The 12,723-nt window shown below is 40.7% G+C and overlaps 1 non-coding gene across 1 annotated transcript; it reads right to left on the bottom strand.

The window, feature by feature from the left end:
* Nucleotides 1-1,087: 1,087 nt before the first annotated feature.
* Nucleotides 1,088-1,194, bottom strand: LOC145161942 (small nucleolar RNA R71). The gene has a single exon (XR_013738798.1). It is a non-coding gene; the product is annotated as a small nucleolar RNA R71 (small nucleolar RNA).
* Nucleotides 1,195-12,723: the final 11,529 nt, after the last annotated feature.

The raw sequence follows: 12,723 nt of genomic DNA on the forward strand, positions 1-12,723 counted from the left end.
CTAGCAAATAGATTAATTAGTAACACTGTTCCCTGTGATCGACACCCGACTTACCCAACTATTCTATAATTCGACTAGGTACACTGCCTAGGTGCATTTTAGTTAGTTAAGTTAGTAGGGTTATAAATTATAAAATTAGTGGGTACTTTTGTGCACATCAAGTTTTTGGCGCCGTTGCCGGGGAACGGCTTAGTTAATTATTAGTTTGTTTGCTTTAAATTAATCGATCCTTTTTGTATGTTAAAACCTGCAAGAAGTTACTTTTCTGTTTTAATTTTTTCTGCATTACAGGACTCACGACGTGAACCTTCAAGATTCACGACGTGAGAACTGAAGTCCTTAGTTTTGTTTATTTCAGTTCGTTTTTTTTTTGTTCAGTTTTACGTTTTATCTTTTTGTTTTATTTCAGGAGTTCATGACCAGAGGTTCTAACACACCTTTGGTACCACCACTTGAAGATCCCGAGTCTGCAATTCACAAAAATAAGGATAAGAGCGTGAAAGAAGATCAAACACCGAAGAAGACACCTTTACGAGAATTCAAATCAGTGTTCTCAAAGAAGTCAGGGAAGAAAACGGGGGAGTCAAGTTCATCTTCAAAGAACAAGAGCAAGCTTGAACACTTAGATCAAATACCCGTCCAAACCGAGTCCGAATACGATACCGAGCCTGAATTTGAACCCGAGAACGAGCCAAGGAACGAGATGGCGAATATTGAAGAAATGTCTATGGGAGCTTACAGAAAAAGAATTCGAGAAGACGTCGGTCCAGGCTTAGTACAACCTGCCATTCCTGCCACTGCCACATTCGAGCTGAAAGGACATATCCTTTCTGCACTAAAGGATATCCCATTTTATGGGAAAGATCATGAGGATGCGTTCAAGCACTTAGATGAAGTGAACGACATTGCTGATTACTTCAATGTCCCGAATGTTAACAGAGATACCGTCTTACTAAGGATGCTTCCCGTTACCTTTAAAGGAGCTACAAAGGATTGGTTAAAAGCACTTCCACCTGGTACAATAACTACTTGGGCTCAAATGCGTGAGCAGTTTCTAGACCAATTCTGTCCACCATCCAAGATTGCTAAACTCAAGAAGGCAATAGCCAATTTTGAGCAAAACCCGGGGGAGTCACTTTACGAAGCTTGGGAGCGTTACAAAGGGTTGTTAAGGAATTGTCCTCAACATGACCTTAACATTCAACAAGAAGTGTCCATATTCTATGACGGGGTCAATGTGATGACAAGACAACTCCTTGATTCTCAAGAACCACTTACAAAGAAAAATCCAGGCGAAGTCAAGGAATTAGTTGAAGAATTTTCAAGACATTCTCGTGAATACCACAATCCAAGGAATGAAGGCATGAAAGGAGTTTGGGGTGCACAAACCGAAGAGATGGCTGCTGTGATGGAGATGCTTAACACTATGGATAGGAGATTGACCCAAATGGACCAATCAATTCATGCAATTCGAGTTGTTTGCGAGAGATGTAGTGGCCCACATTTGACAAAAGATTGCAACTTGGATGAATATGGAAACAAGAAAGCTCAAGTTTGCTACTCAAGTGGGGACAAGTATGATGAAGACTGGAGGAAACCGAAGAAAGAGTGGCTGCCTTACAATGAATACAAGAAGCAAAAGGAATAAAAATATAGACAAACTGGCAGAGGGTTCTACCAAAGAGAGCAACCACTAGTTGAGAAGAAATCAGAATTAGAGACCATGTTGATGAAATTTATGGAAGCTTCAGAAAAAAGAAATGATGCTACTGACACTGCAATGGAACAACAAAGAGCTATAATGAAGAATCATCACGCAATGATGATAAATCAGCAAGCATTAATAAAAAATCAGCAAGCCTCCATCAATAACCTTGAAGTACAACTTGGTCAACTTAACACTTTGGTTAATGAGAAGATGTTCCCGAAAAATCCTGAAAAGAAGACTCAATCTCACGTAATGGCCATAGATACTGAAGAAGAGGCGATTTCTGAGTTCCTATAAGCCTTAGAAGTGGAGCCACATCAGCCTGATCCAAAGCCAAAGAAGTCGAAACTCAAAAACGAAGAATCTGCTAGAATACCCAGTTTACGTCGTGAGCCCGCTATGCTCACGTCGTGGGCTCGGTCTGAACATAAGAAATCTGTATATGTTCCAGCTTATAAACCGCCTTTGCCATTCCCGTCTAGAGCTAATCTCAGTCCACTGGAGAGAGAACATATGGAGTTTATCAAGCAATTGAAGGGTATTCCTATTAATACTCCTTTTATTGATTCACTTGCAAAAGTTCCAGAATATGCTAGGTTCCTACACGACTTGTTAGACACTCGTCAGCAATTAAAGGAGAATTCTAAGGTGATTCTAAGTGAGCAAAGCTCAAAAGCTGTGTTGGGAGAGATACCTAAGAAGATGGGGGATCCTGGACGACTCACTCTCCCATGTGAGTTTGGGAATAATATGAAGGTTTATGCTTTAGCCGATTCTGGGGCTAGCATAAATTTGATGCCTTATTCGTTTTATCAAAAACTGAATATTCAGAAGTTGAAGGCTACAAAGATGACTATTCACATGGCGAACAGTTCAGTAACACAGCCCCGGGGCATTGTGGAAGATATTCTCGTGAAAATTGGGAAATTCGTTTTTCCAATAGACTTTGTGGTTTTGGATATGAAAGAAGATCCCAATGTACCAATTATTCTTGGTCGCCCGTTACTTAACACTGCTGGAGCTCTGGTTGATATACGCGAGTCCAAGCTCACCTTGAGAGTTGGGGATGAGAAGGAAATTTTTGGAATAGAAGATGGTTTCCAAGGGAGTCATGCTAAAGAAGAGGTTTTCAACATAGATGAAGAGAATGAACTTGAAGAATTAGAGAAGCTCATGGAAGAAGAAATCAACACAATTCAACAAGTTAAAAGAACAAAACCGAGAGTATCTGTTCCATTTTTAGTTGAAGTCATTGCCTACACGAATCCAACTTCTTGGGTAAGCAAGGAAGATGATGAGATGTCGAGTGATGAAGAGGAGGTTACTTCAAAAGTCACAAGTCCAGTGGTGAAAGAAGAGAAGGATACTATGGAGCTTAAAAATGATGGAAAATTGAAGATTCAAGGGATCAAACGCAAGCTCGATGGAAACGACGTCAAGGCTAAAAAGGAGAATTCTAAAAAGGCATATATTCGTCGAGTGCAAGCTTACAAGAGGCGTTTCAAGGAGCAAAAGATCTTGGTGGTGGACTCTTCTGACGAGTCGACATAGGAGGCACGGAGTCCGGCTCAAGACTCCTAAAAAAGAAGCGCTTCTCGGGAGGCAACCCGAGTTTGGTTTGCGTTTTTTTCTTTTTCTTTTTAGTTTTTGCATTTTAGTTTTAGAAACATAGATCATATCATCCAACTCACTTTATTCATAATTAAACACTGAGTGTGGGGTCCCAAAAAATGAAGTGGTAATAATTAAGAATTTAGTTAATAGACAAACCTGGATTAAAAAAATAAATTGTCATACAGTATTCACGACGTGAATCATTATGATTCACGACGTGAGTTCTGAATGAACCGAACAATATATCGATGCTACATATCAGCCCATTTTCTGTTAAACTAAGTGGCCCAAGACTAATCCATTTCTGATGAAGAATGAATGGCCCAAAATTAAGCCCAGACCGGACTCACGACGTGAATCCTTAAGGATTCACGACGTGAACAGTAACAAACACGGGACCACAGATTAAAGAACACAGAATCCCTTTGACCAACTCATTCTTTATTCCCACGAAGTGAATACGAAATCTGGTCCCCCCTTGCTCCGATTTTGGCCGACATACACTCCATTTTCGTTTTTGCTTACGTAATCTTTCGATCTAAGGTAATACTTCTTTATTCTTATGACTAATTCTTCATTAATAGTTGAAACTTAGGGTTAGGGTTTGTATTTAGTTGAAATGTAGAAATTTTTTTCCTACAAATACAGTAATAGCCTTGGAATGTTGACGATTTGTGGTTAGAATTGGCATAGGAGCAAACCCCATTGACATTTTTGACCTGATTTGTGTCCTGATATTAGCGATTCTGGTTGCTGTGTTACGAACTCACGACGTGAATCTTAAAGGATTCACGACGTGAATCCTGGGACTTGACAACTTCAGTTCTGTTAATCTCTAATATGTTGGGTTGTTTCTTTTGGCTGTGTTTGTTGTTTGTTTTTTCAGAAATGGGTCCTAGAAGGGAGGTGCCTATTGGAGTGGCGGGTTTACACCCGTTTTATACTTTCCGAACTTCAATTTCTCAAGGAGTCGTGACCCGATGGAATAACAGATTGGGGTGGTCATACAACCGCGAGATTGCAGTCTCTCCCACCATAAACTGGACACGCTTAAGGGAGGTTGGAATCGTGGATAGGATGTCCCCGTTTCTTACCAAAGTATTTATTGGGGATGGTTTTTCTTTTACTTGCGCGAGGTGGCAAAATCTTTTCCGAGTTCAAGAGCAAGTTTATAGAGAATTTTGTGTGAAGTTTTTCTCTACGGTGACATTCCACGAGAATGTCCTAGATCCCCGTTATCCGCAAGCACTGGTATTTCGTCTTGGGGGAGTACCGGGAATGTAGCCTCGTGGAGTTTTCGTGGAGGGTTGGGATTTATAATCCCGAAGAGGCAATGACTCCCGAGTGTGACATGATTTTGAGGGAGGCAGCTCGAGGGTATGCTGATGGTGTTACTGGTTATGATTTTTGGCATAGTATTGCCTCCGGGATATTCAATTCCGGAGTGTCCCCCAAGAGCAGCATTCGCTCTCCTATCCACCGTCTACTCCACCGACTGATCACTTTCTCCATTAATCACAGAAGGCATGGGGACAAAGTAACAAAGCAGAATCTCTTCTTTTTATGGTGCATCTTGCAGCCGGGAGTGTGTTGCAACATTCCCTATTTTTTAGCATGCTTCTTGGTTGGCTCTGCTGCCAGTTCTCGCCCCGGGAGCCCTATTTGTGGAGGGCAATTCATTACCCGGTTGGCCCGATCGTATGGGTTACTAGTTCCCGATATCACTCATTCCATGACCCGCATGGATGGTCATGAGTTTAGCATGGGGTATTTGGAGACCATGCGGGTGGTCCAAAATTTTGGAACCCACTGGGGTATTATGGAGTCGGATGATGAGGATGGTGAGCCGCAGGGTCACCAACCCGAACCACAGCAAAGGCCAAGGCGGAGGAATGTGAGAGGACGGGGAGAGAGAGGGCAGCCAATGTATCCACCCGCACCCATGGTAGGATCACATATTGGGGATGATATGGCTGGGTATTTCGATCAGCTTTCTTTGAGTGTTAACTGGATTGGAGGGACTATGGAGAACATGGTTCGGCATTTCCATGTGGAGCAGCCTCCTCACCTAGGGTATCATTACCCAATTTGCCCGAGGTGGACGGAGTATCGTGGACAAGGAGGAGATGAGGCAGGCACTAGTGGAGCTCGGGATGAGGAGGATGATGATTGATCGCTAGTTGTTCTTATTTATTTTAGTTTTTCATTTTTCGTTTATTTGGTTTTCGTTGTTTGGTTTGAAAACTTTGTATGGATTGTTAAACACTTGGATTACTATTATGTTACTTTTGTTTCCTTTTGGTTGTTTGAACTACAGCTTGCTAAGGAGTCTTAGGAAGGGAGTAAAGTCAAGGGTTGTGAAAGTTTAGTCAAGAGTGTTACGAGTCTAGAGTTAAGAGTCGAGACCCACAATTAAAAATAAGTGTGGGGTGAGTCGAGAGAGAGGATGGAATTAGCAAGGAGTCATACAACTTTCGCATTCAAAAGTGTTTTTATTAATTTGGATATTGGAGTGGGATGCTAAAAGTAATGAGAAAAGTGGGCAGTTTCATTTTTCAATTGCCCAGTTTTCACGACGTGAGCCCCTACTATTCACGTCGTGAGTTGGGTTCCAAGAGATTTCTGAATCCGCATTCCTGCAAATTCACGTCGTGAGCCTATCTTTTTCACGTCGTGAATTTTCCACTGTCACCAAAATTCGGTGTTTTATGACGAGCATTATGGCTATTTCCTCTACTATACACATTTTGAAGACTTACACCATTCTTATGGGAGATTGAAGTTTCGATTCATTCTTTTCGCTTGTTGGCTTACTTACATCTTTCGTGAGTACAAGTCCAAGTTCTTTTCTAGATGAAGTTCAATATTCGAGACGCACATGTCCACTACACATTTGGAGTTCGATCTTGCCACTTCTATCCCAGGGGAGTCTGTTCCTTTTTCTCCCTTTTATTGCTTTTGAATTTTATTTTATGCATACAATGAGGGCATTGTATGTAATAAGTGTGGGGTAGGGGGTAGAAAAAGTAAATTGCTAGATAATTTGGTAAATTTTAAAAATTTTGAAATTTTTACTAATTGGATCTAGTAGTAATAATTTGAACTGCAGTTGCTAGTGTTATATGGGATGATCCGATAAGAGCTCAAATGTTTAGTTGAGCCGATATTCGTTATAGTGCATTTGTGGCCCCCTTTATTCTAGTGAAATCATGGGACAAAAACACAATCTCGCTTAGTTTGAGGGATGCGATATGTTTAGCAGCCTAAACCTGAAATGTATCCAGGAAAAATATACCTTAACCAATAAAGGTTGAAGTTAAGCGCCCCTGCTTAAGCATGTAGGTTTTTGAGTGATATAAAAAAGTGAGATACATGTAAAAAAGAGAGAGAGAAATTACCAAAAGTAAAGAAATTGAAGAATTTTGGAGCATAAAAGTATCAAAGTTTGAAGATCAAAAGATCAAAATTCTAAAAGTTGAAAGTTGAAGATGCCAAAAATCATGAAAGAAGTGAATTCAAAGAAATCAAAGATCAAGCATCAAAGAAAAGAAGAATTCAAGAGCTCCAAGATGTGGTATCTTCTAAAAAGTTGTAATTCTCTAGTTTATGTATGCTTGGGTAGCTTTACAAAAATACTTTGAGGTTAAGTAGGATTTCTGGTGATGGATTCGGAGGGTTGCATAAAATGAGCATTGTTCAAAAGAAGTGGCCAAGTGTTTATGAGGATTGTGAGTATTTAGAATTGAGGGGGGTTACTTAGGAAAAATTTTAGACACAAATGCATGCGTTGAGGTTTTAGCATAATGGCTGAGACTTGATTTGGATCGTTCTATGTGATATTGGTGATGAAGGTTTGATTTAATAATTAGATTTGCTTGAGGGCAAGCAAAGAACAAGTGTGGGGTATTTTGATATTGCCATATTTATACATATTTTTAGGCAATATTTAATTACATTTCTATTAATATTTTGGTCATTTGCATAGAATAATGGTACTTATAAGTTTAATTTGTTATTTTGCAGCCAAACAGAAGCATCTTCGAAGATAGGGACTGAAATTGACAGAATATGGAACTTTGGAGGATTGAAGGAAAAAAGAACGAAAAATCACCCAAAAGACGTACTCACGACATGAACAATTCATGGTTCATGACGTGAGTCGAGAATTCTAGAAGATATGCATACGGGTGGAAGAGTCCTTGCTGAACACGGTTATCTAATATTCACGACGTGAATCCTTATGGTTCACGACGTGAACTCGGGAAATCAGAATACTATAAATTCCCTTGCCCATTACGATTTAAAAGACTTTTGGCTGATTGAAGGGTTCCCAGAAGGCGATTTTTAGCAGAAGAAAGGTCTTGGAAAAAGGTTTTCAACACCAAAAGAGTGAAGGTCCATAATTTAGTTCACTTATTTGATACTTATGAACATGTTTCCTTATACTTTGATTTGTGTTAGTGTGTTAGTTGCTATTATGAGCAGCTGAATCTAGCTACTCTTGTTTAGCTAGATGAAGCTTCTAACTTATGAATAGCTTAATTTTGTATGGATTTATTTAGTTGGTAAATTACTTGTGTTTGATTTATAATTACGTGGCATGCTTATGGTTGTTTCCTTAGTTGCTTGATTCCATGTTCTGTGTAGCTTAGTGACCATTAACTGCATGAACTTGTTTACCTAATGATTTAGTGAACATTAAATTGTTAGAGCTAGGATTGACCAATCTTAGTTAGTAATTAAAGCAAATAAACTTAGCTGTGCTAGAGAACGTAGATTATGACTATAATTGCGTTTACATAATAAATCTTACATATCATATTCATATTCATAATTGGTTCTGTGTTTAATCGTGTGTGACCATACATAGTTTTACATGAATTAATTAAATATTGGTAAAATTAGACTTAAATTACTAATAGAATTAAAACCAACTTGATAATCCATAATTATTAGCTAGCCATAAGGACGAAGTGGATTCGAACTAAACAAGAGTGTTTTTACTTATTAATTGAATTTGAGCTAAGTTCGTCTGGTCTTGTAAAATCAGATAAAACCCTTTTTAAACTTGTTAATAATTAGGTTAATTTGCTAGCAAATAGATTAATTAGTAACACTGTTCCCTGTGATCGACACCCGACTTACCCAACTATTCTATAATTCGACTAGGTACACTGCCTAGGTGCATTTTAGTTAGTTAAGTTAGTAGGGTTATAAATTATAAAATTAGTGGGTACTTTTGTGCACATCACAATTCTATCCAAATAACAAGAATCTGCACTAGCATGCGATATAAGCTCATATAATCAGGCATAACCTAAACAGGCTATCCTATCACTTTCTAACCAATACTAGCATTCAGTTCACAAACACATATAGCAGGCATATAAGGCATCCTCCTAGATCATTATCCCTAAATCTAGCATGCTTATCACATAATCATATCATAACATAAACTTGTATGGGTAATTTGGGAGAACTTACTTGAGCTCAGCTGATTGCATGCACCACACACTTTTCTCTTTTCAAAGTTCTTATTCCTTTTTCAAAATCCTTTTTCTTTTCAATGTTCTTTTTATAAAAATATTTCTCTTTTGAAAATTTCCTTACCAAGACCTCAGTTTGATTTCAGTCACACCTGAGAGTGTGCCCGAATCCCTCAAACCAAGGCTCTAATACCAACTTGTAACATCCCAAAAATCATGACCAAAAATTTCCTTTAAAACATTACTAATCCACAGCATTAAGTCATTCAAACATACATAAAAGGTTATATGACAAAATCAGAGTATCTTTTCTAAAACACTTATTCATTTTATCAGAGTAAACATCCCAGGCTAACTTCTTAGTGTGTGCCATGCGATCATCCCGAGCTCTTCATTCCGCTATCGGAAATACCTGAAACCAAAACTGAAAACCGTAAGCACAAAGCTTAGTGAGTTCCCCAACCTACCACATACCATACATATCTACTGATCCATACATGTCATACATAATTCTGAGCACATAACCACATACCGTGCCCCCGCCCGCTGCATTGGGCCTCGCCCACCATCGGACCCCGTCCGTCATCAGGCCCCGCCTGACATCAGGTCCCACCTGGGATCGAGCCCCGCTCGGTATACAGATCTGTTTCCTTTAGGCCCCGCCTGTCTCTGGGCCTCGCCCGCCATACACATACATACGATCAAATAACATACTGAAACATACATGAACATTCCCTAATCATACCCTGATCTAAGGCCTCGCCTAACTTGGGCCCCGCCCCTGGTCTGCTACTGAAGTAGTAGAACCCCATCCACACTCCTACTAGTAGTGAGATACGGGCCCTCGCCCACACTCACACCCTTCCTATCACGGGCCTCGCCCCTGCTCTGCTAACATCGAGATATGGAACCCCATCAATACTCAGCTAGTGATGAGATACGGGACCTCGCCCACACTCACCTCCCTACCAGGCACATACAAGTATCACGAAGACAACAAGTATAATCTAACACACTACATAAGAATCTTCCTTGGGAATACCCCGACATCGGACCCCCGGCCCGGAAACATACTATTATCTAACGCACTTCGGGCTTACCCCGACATCGTACCCTCGGTCTGGATCCTATCATACCGACACATGCAAGAATCACAAAGACCTCTAGCATCCTAACATTTCTCAGGCCTCGCCCGGCATCAGGTCGTAACCCGGAACATATATCAATAAGTGCCTAGGGCTAACCCCTAGGTCTTCCTTCTACACATAAGCATAAACATGAACATGAACATAATGGGTCGGCATTGTGGCCGTAGACCCATGCACACAGTGAGGAGACTCGCCTCGCACTGCTGAAAACTTGCTGAACACTTCTGACTGCTAACTGGCAACTTCTGAACCGCTGACCCTTCGGCTTCCCGAACTATCAATACCCAAAATAACATTTAGACCACAATAAACCAAAAGTCAACCCTGGTCAAAGTTGGTCAAAGTCAACGTTTAAAGTCAACATCCAGTTGACCTGACTCCCCGAGTTGGTCTACCCACTCGTTGAGTCCATACTCCTCCAATCCCAAAACAACCCCGACTCTACTCGTCGAGCCTTGCAAGAACTCGACGGGTTCTCCTTCAACCATGCCACTGGGACCATCTTCAACCGACTCGTCGAGTTCACCATTGAACTCGTCGAGTTCATTATCCACATATGAATGTCTCTAGTCTGTGACTCGCCGAGTTGTAGGAACAACTCGTCGAGTCCATCTTCATAACTAAGAAGATTGCCTTATACTCGCTGAGTTCTTCCTTGAACACATCGAGTACGATGAACTTTATAACCATTATGGACCCAGACTGGTTGAATCCTTTACCAACTCCACTCACTGATCCAAATCATAAACAGAAGGGTTTGGGTTTGCGACCCGACTCGCCGAGTCCATGAACTGACTCGCCGAGTCCACCTTGCGACATTCCTATTCTGTCGATTACAGTCCATTCTAACACCTTCAACCCATAGATTTGGACTTCTAATGCCAGCATTACACGTAAAGTTGCTAACTTTACGTGCATGCAAGGTGCTATGGAGCTAAAACTCTTCATCCAAGCTAAAATGAAGGTCTAGGACATGAAATGGAGCCATAGCTGGATAAAGCTACCCACTCAGAGTTCCTCAAGCTCAGAAATGCCCAGATCTGAAGTCCTTTTCGTCCTCAAAGGCTCAATACTCATATTGGTCTTTGAAATGGCCCAAAAGTGGGAAAATACAAGCTAGAAAGGGAATCTAGATGATTAACAGCCAAGGTATAAGCTTTATACCTTCAAATGATCTGCAATGCTACCCCAACTCTGGATCTATAGCTTCTTCTTGCACCACCAAGGTCCTTCTTCCTTCTCCAAGCTTCAATTCACTCTCAAGGCAAGAACTAGCTCAACAATGGAGTTGGGTGGCTAGGGTTTCGAGTCCTGGACTAGAGAGGCTGCAAATGAAACCCTAGGAAGGAGAATAGGATGCTTAAATAGGGTACCAAGTCCCGAAATTAAGGTTTCCAAACCCAGACCAGACTCGCCGAGTCCACTTGCCGACTCGCCGAGTTGGTCACTTAATTCGCGACACGGAACACGCTCTGACTCGTCGAGTTCCTCCTTAGACTCGACGAGTTGACCCTTTGACTTAGGGTTTTTCTTTCCTTTCTGGGTCTTCTGGATTCCGGGTGTTACAGAGTACCATTACATATCACTAAGACCAGATAATTCTTCGAATGAGAGGTCCTACCCTACAACGGTTGGACTCAAACGAGAGCTGCGAAATAGGGCTAGACCTGACCTTCTGAAATTATTTAACCCTTGAAGTATGTAACTTAACGTATCCGTTTACCAGTTAATTAAAGATAACTAGAACTCCTAAAAGCACAAAGCAAGCAGCATTCGAGCATTGAGTAACCATACCAAGCATGTCCTATTTAGTAATCATATTATTGACCAATCAGTTCTAGCACACAATTCAATAGGCACATATAGCAGGCACATAAGGCATCTTCCTAGATCCTTATCCCTAATCTAGCATGTAGTTCTCATACACATATAATAGGCATACAAGGCATCCTTCCTAGATCCGTAGCCCTATCATAGCATGCAGTTCTCATAAGCACATCATATCGTAACATAACATGTATGGGTATCTTGGGGAAAACTTACTTGAGCTCGGCCGATCGCACGCATCACACACCTTGTTGTTTCTCAAAATCTTTTTATTTTTATTTTTAGAAAACGATTTTCTTGTAATAATCTTTCAAACCCTCGATTTGAGTCCAGACACCCCCGAAGGTGTGTCTGAATCCCTCAAACCAAGGCTCTGATACCAACTTGTAACACCTCAATTTTTACAACCAAAATTTTCGTTTTTTTTTAAAGTAATAATTATAAAATCATTTACTGAAAAACAACGTCATCATCGTTCAAGTCATCATACCATAAACACATGTCTCAAATCGTAACAGAAAGTAGTAATAATGTCAGAGTACAAATGCCATGAATCTCAAAATGCGGAAATCATGTGCGTGCGATGCGCTGCTACCGTGCCGGCTCCTTCCCCTTTACGGAAGAGGTACCTGAAACAAAACTGAAAAATGTAAGCACAAAGCTTAGTGAGTTCCCCCATCATACCACATACCACACAATAACATATCTAGCCAAGCATATCTAGGTGCTGGCCTCCCCTTCGGTCTATTTCAATCGGATAGTTGCCTAGCATATCTGGGTGCTGGCCTCCCCTTCGGTCTATTTCAACCGGATATCGGGGACTATTTCACCCCCTACTGTCACACCCCGCTAAAGCGGAAACGCAAGATATGACAGCGATAAAGGTTTCATTGCAAAAGATAAAGATACATCACCATAGCAATATTTAAAAGTTTACAAC

The sequence above is a fragment of the Lactuca virosa genome, chromosome 2 (assembly GCF_052849685.1).
Source record: "Lactuca virosa cultivar CGN04683 chromosome 2, Lactuca_virosa_CGN04683_v6, whole genome shotgun sequence".
Taxonomy (NCBI): domain Eukaryota; kingdom Viridiplantae; phylum Streptophyta; class Magnoliopsida; order Asterales; family Asteraceae; genus Lactuca; species Lactuca virosa.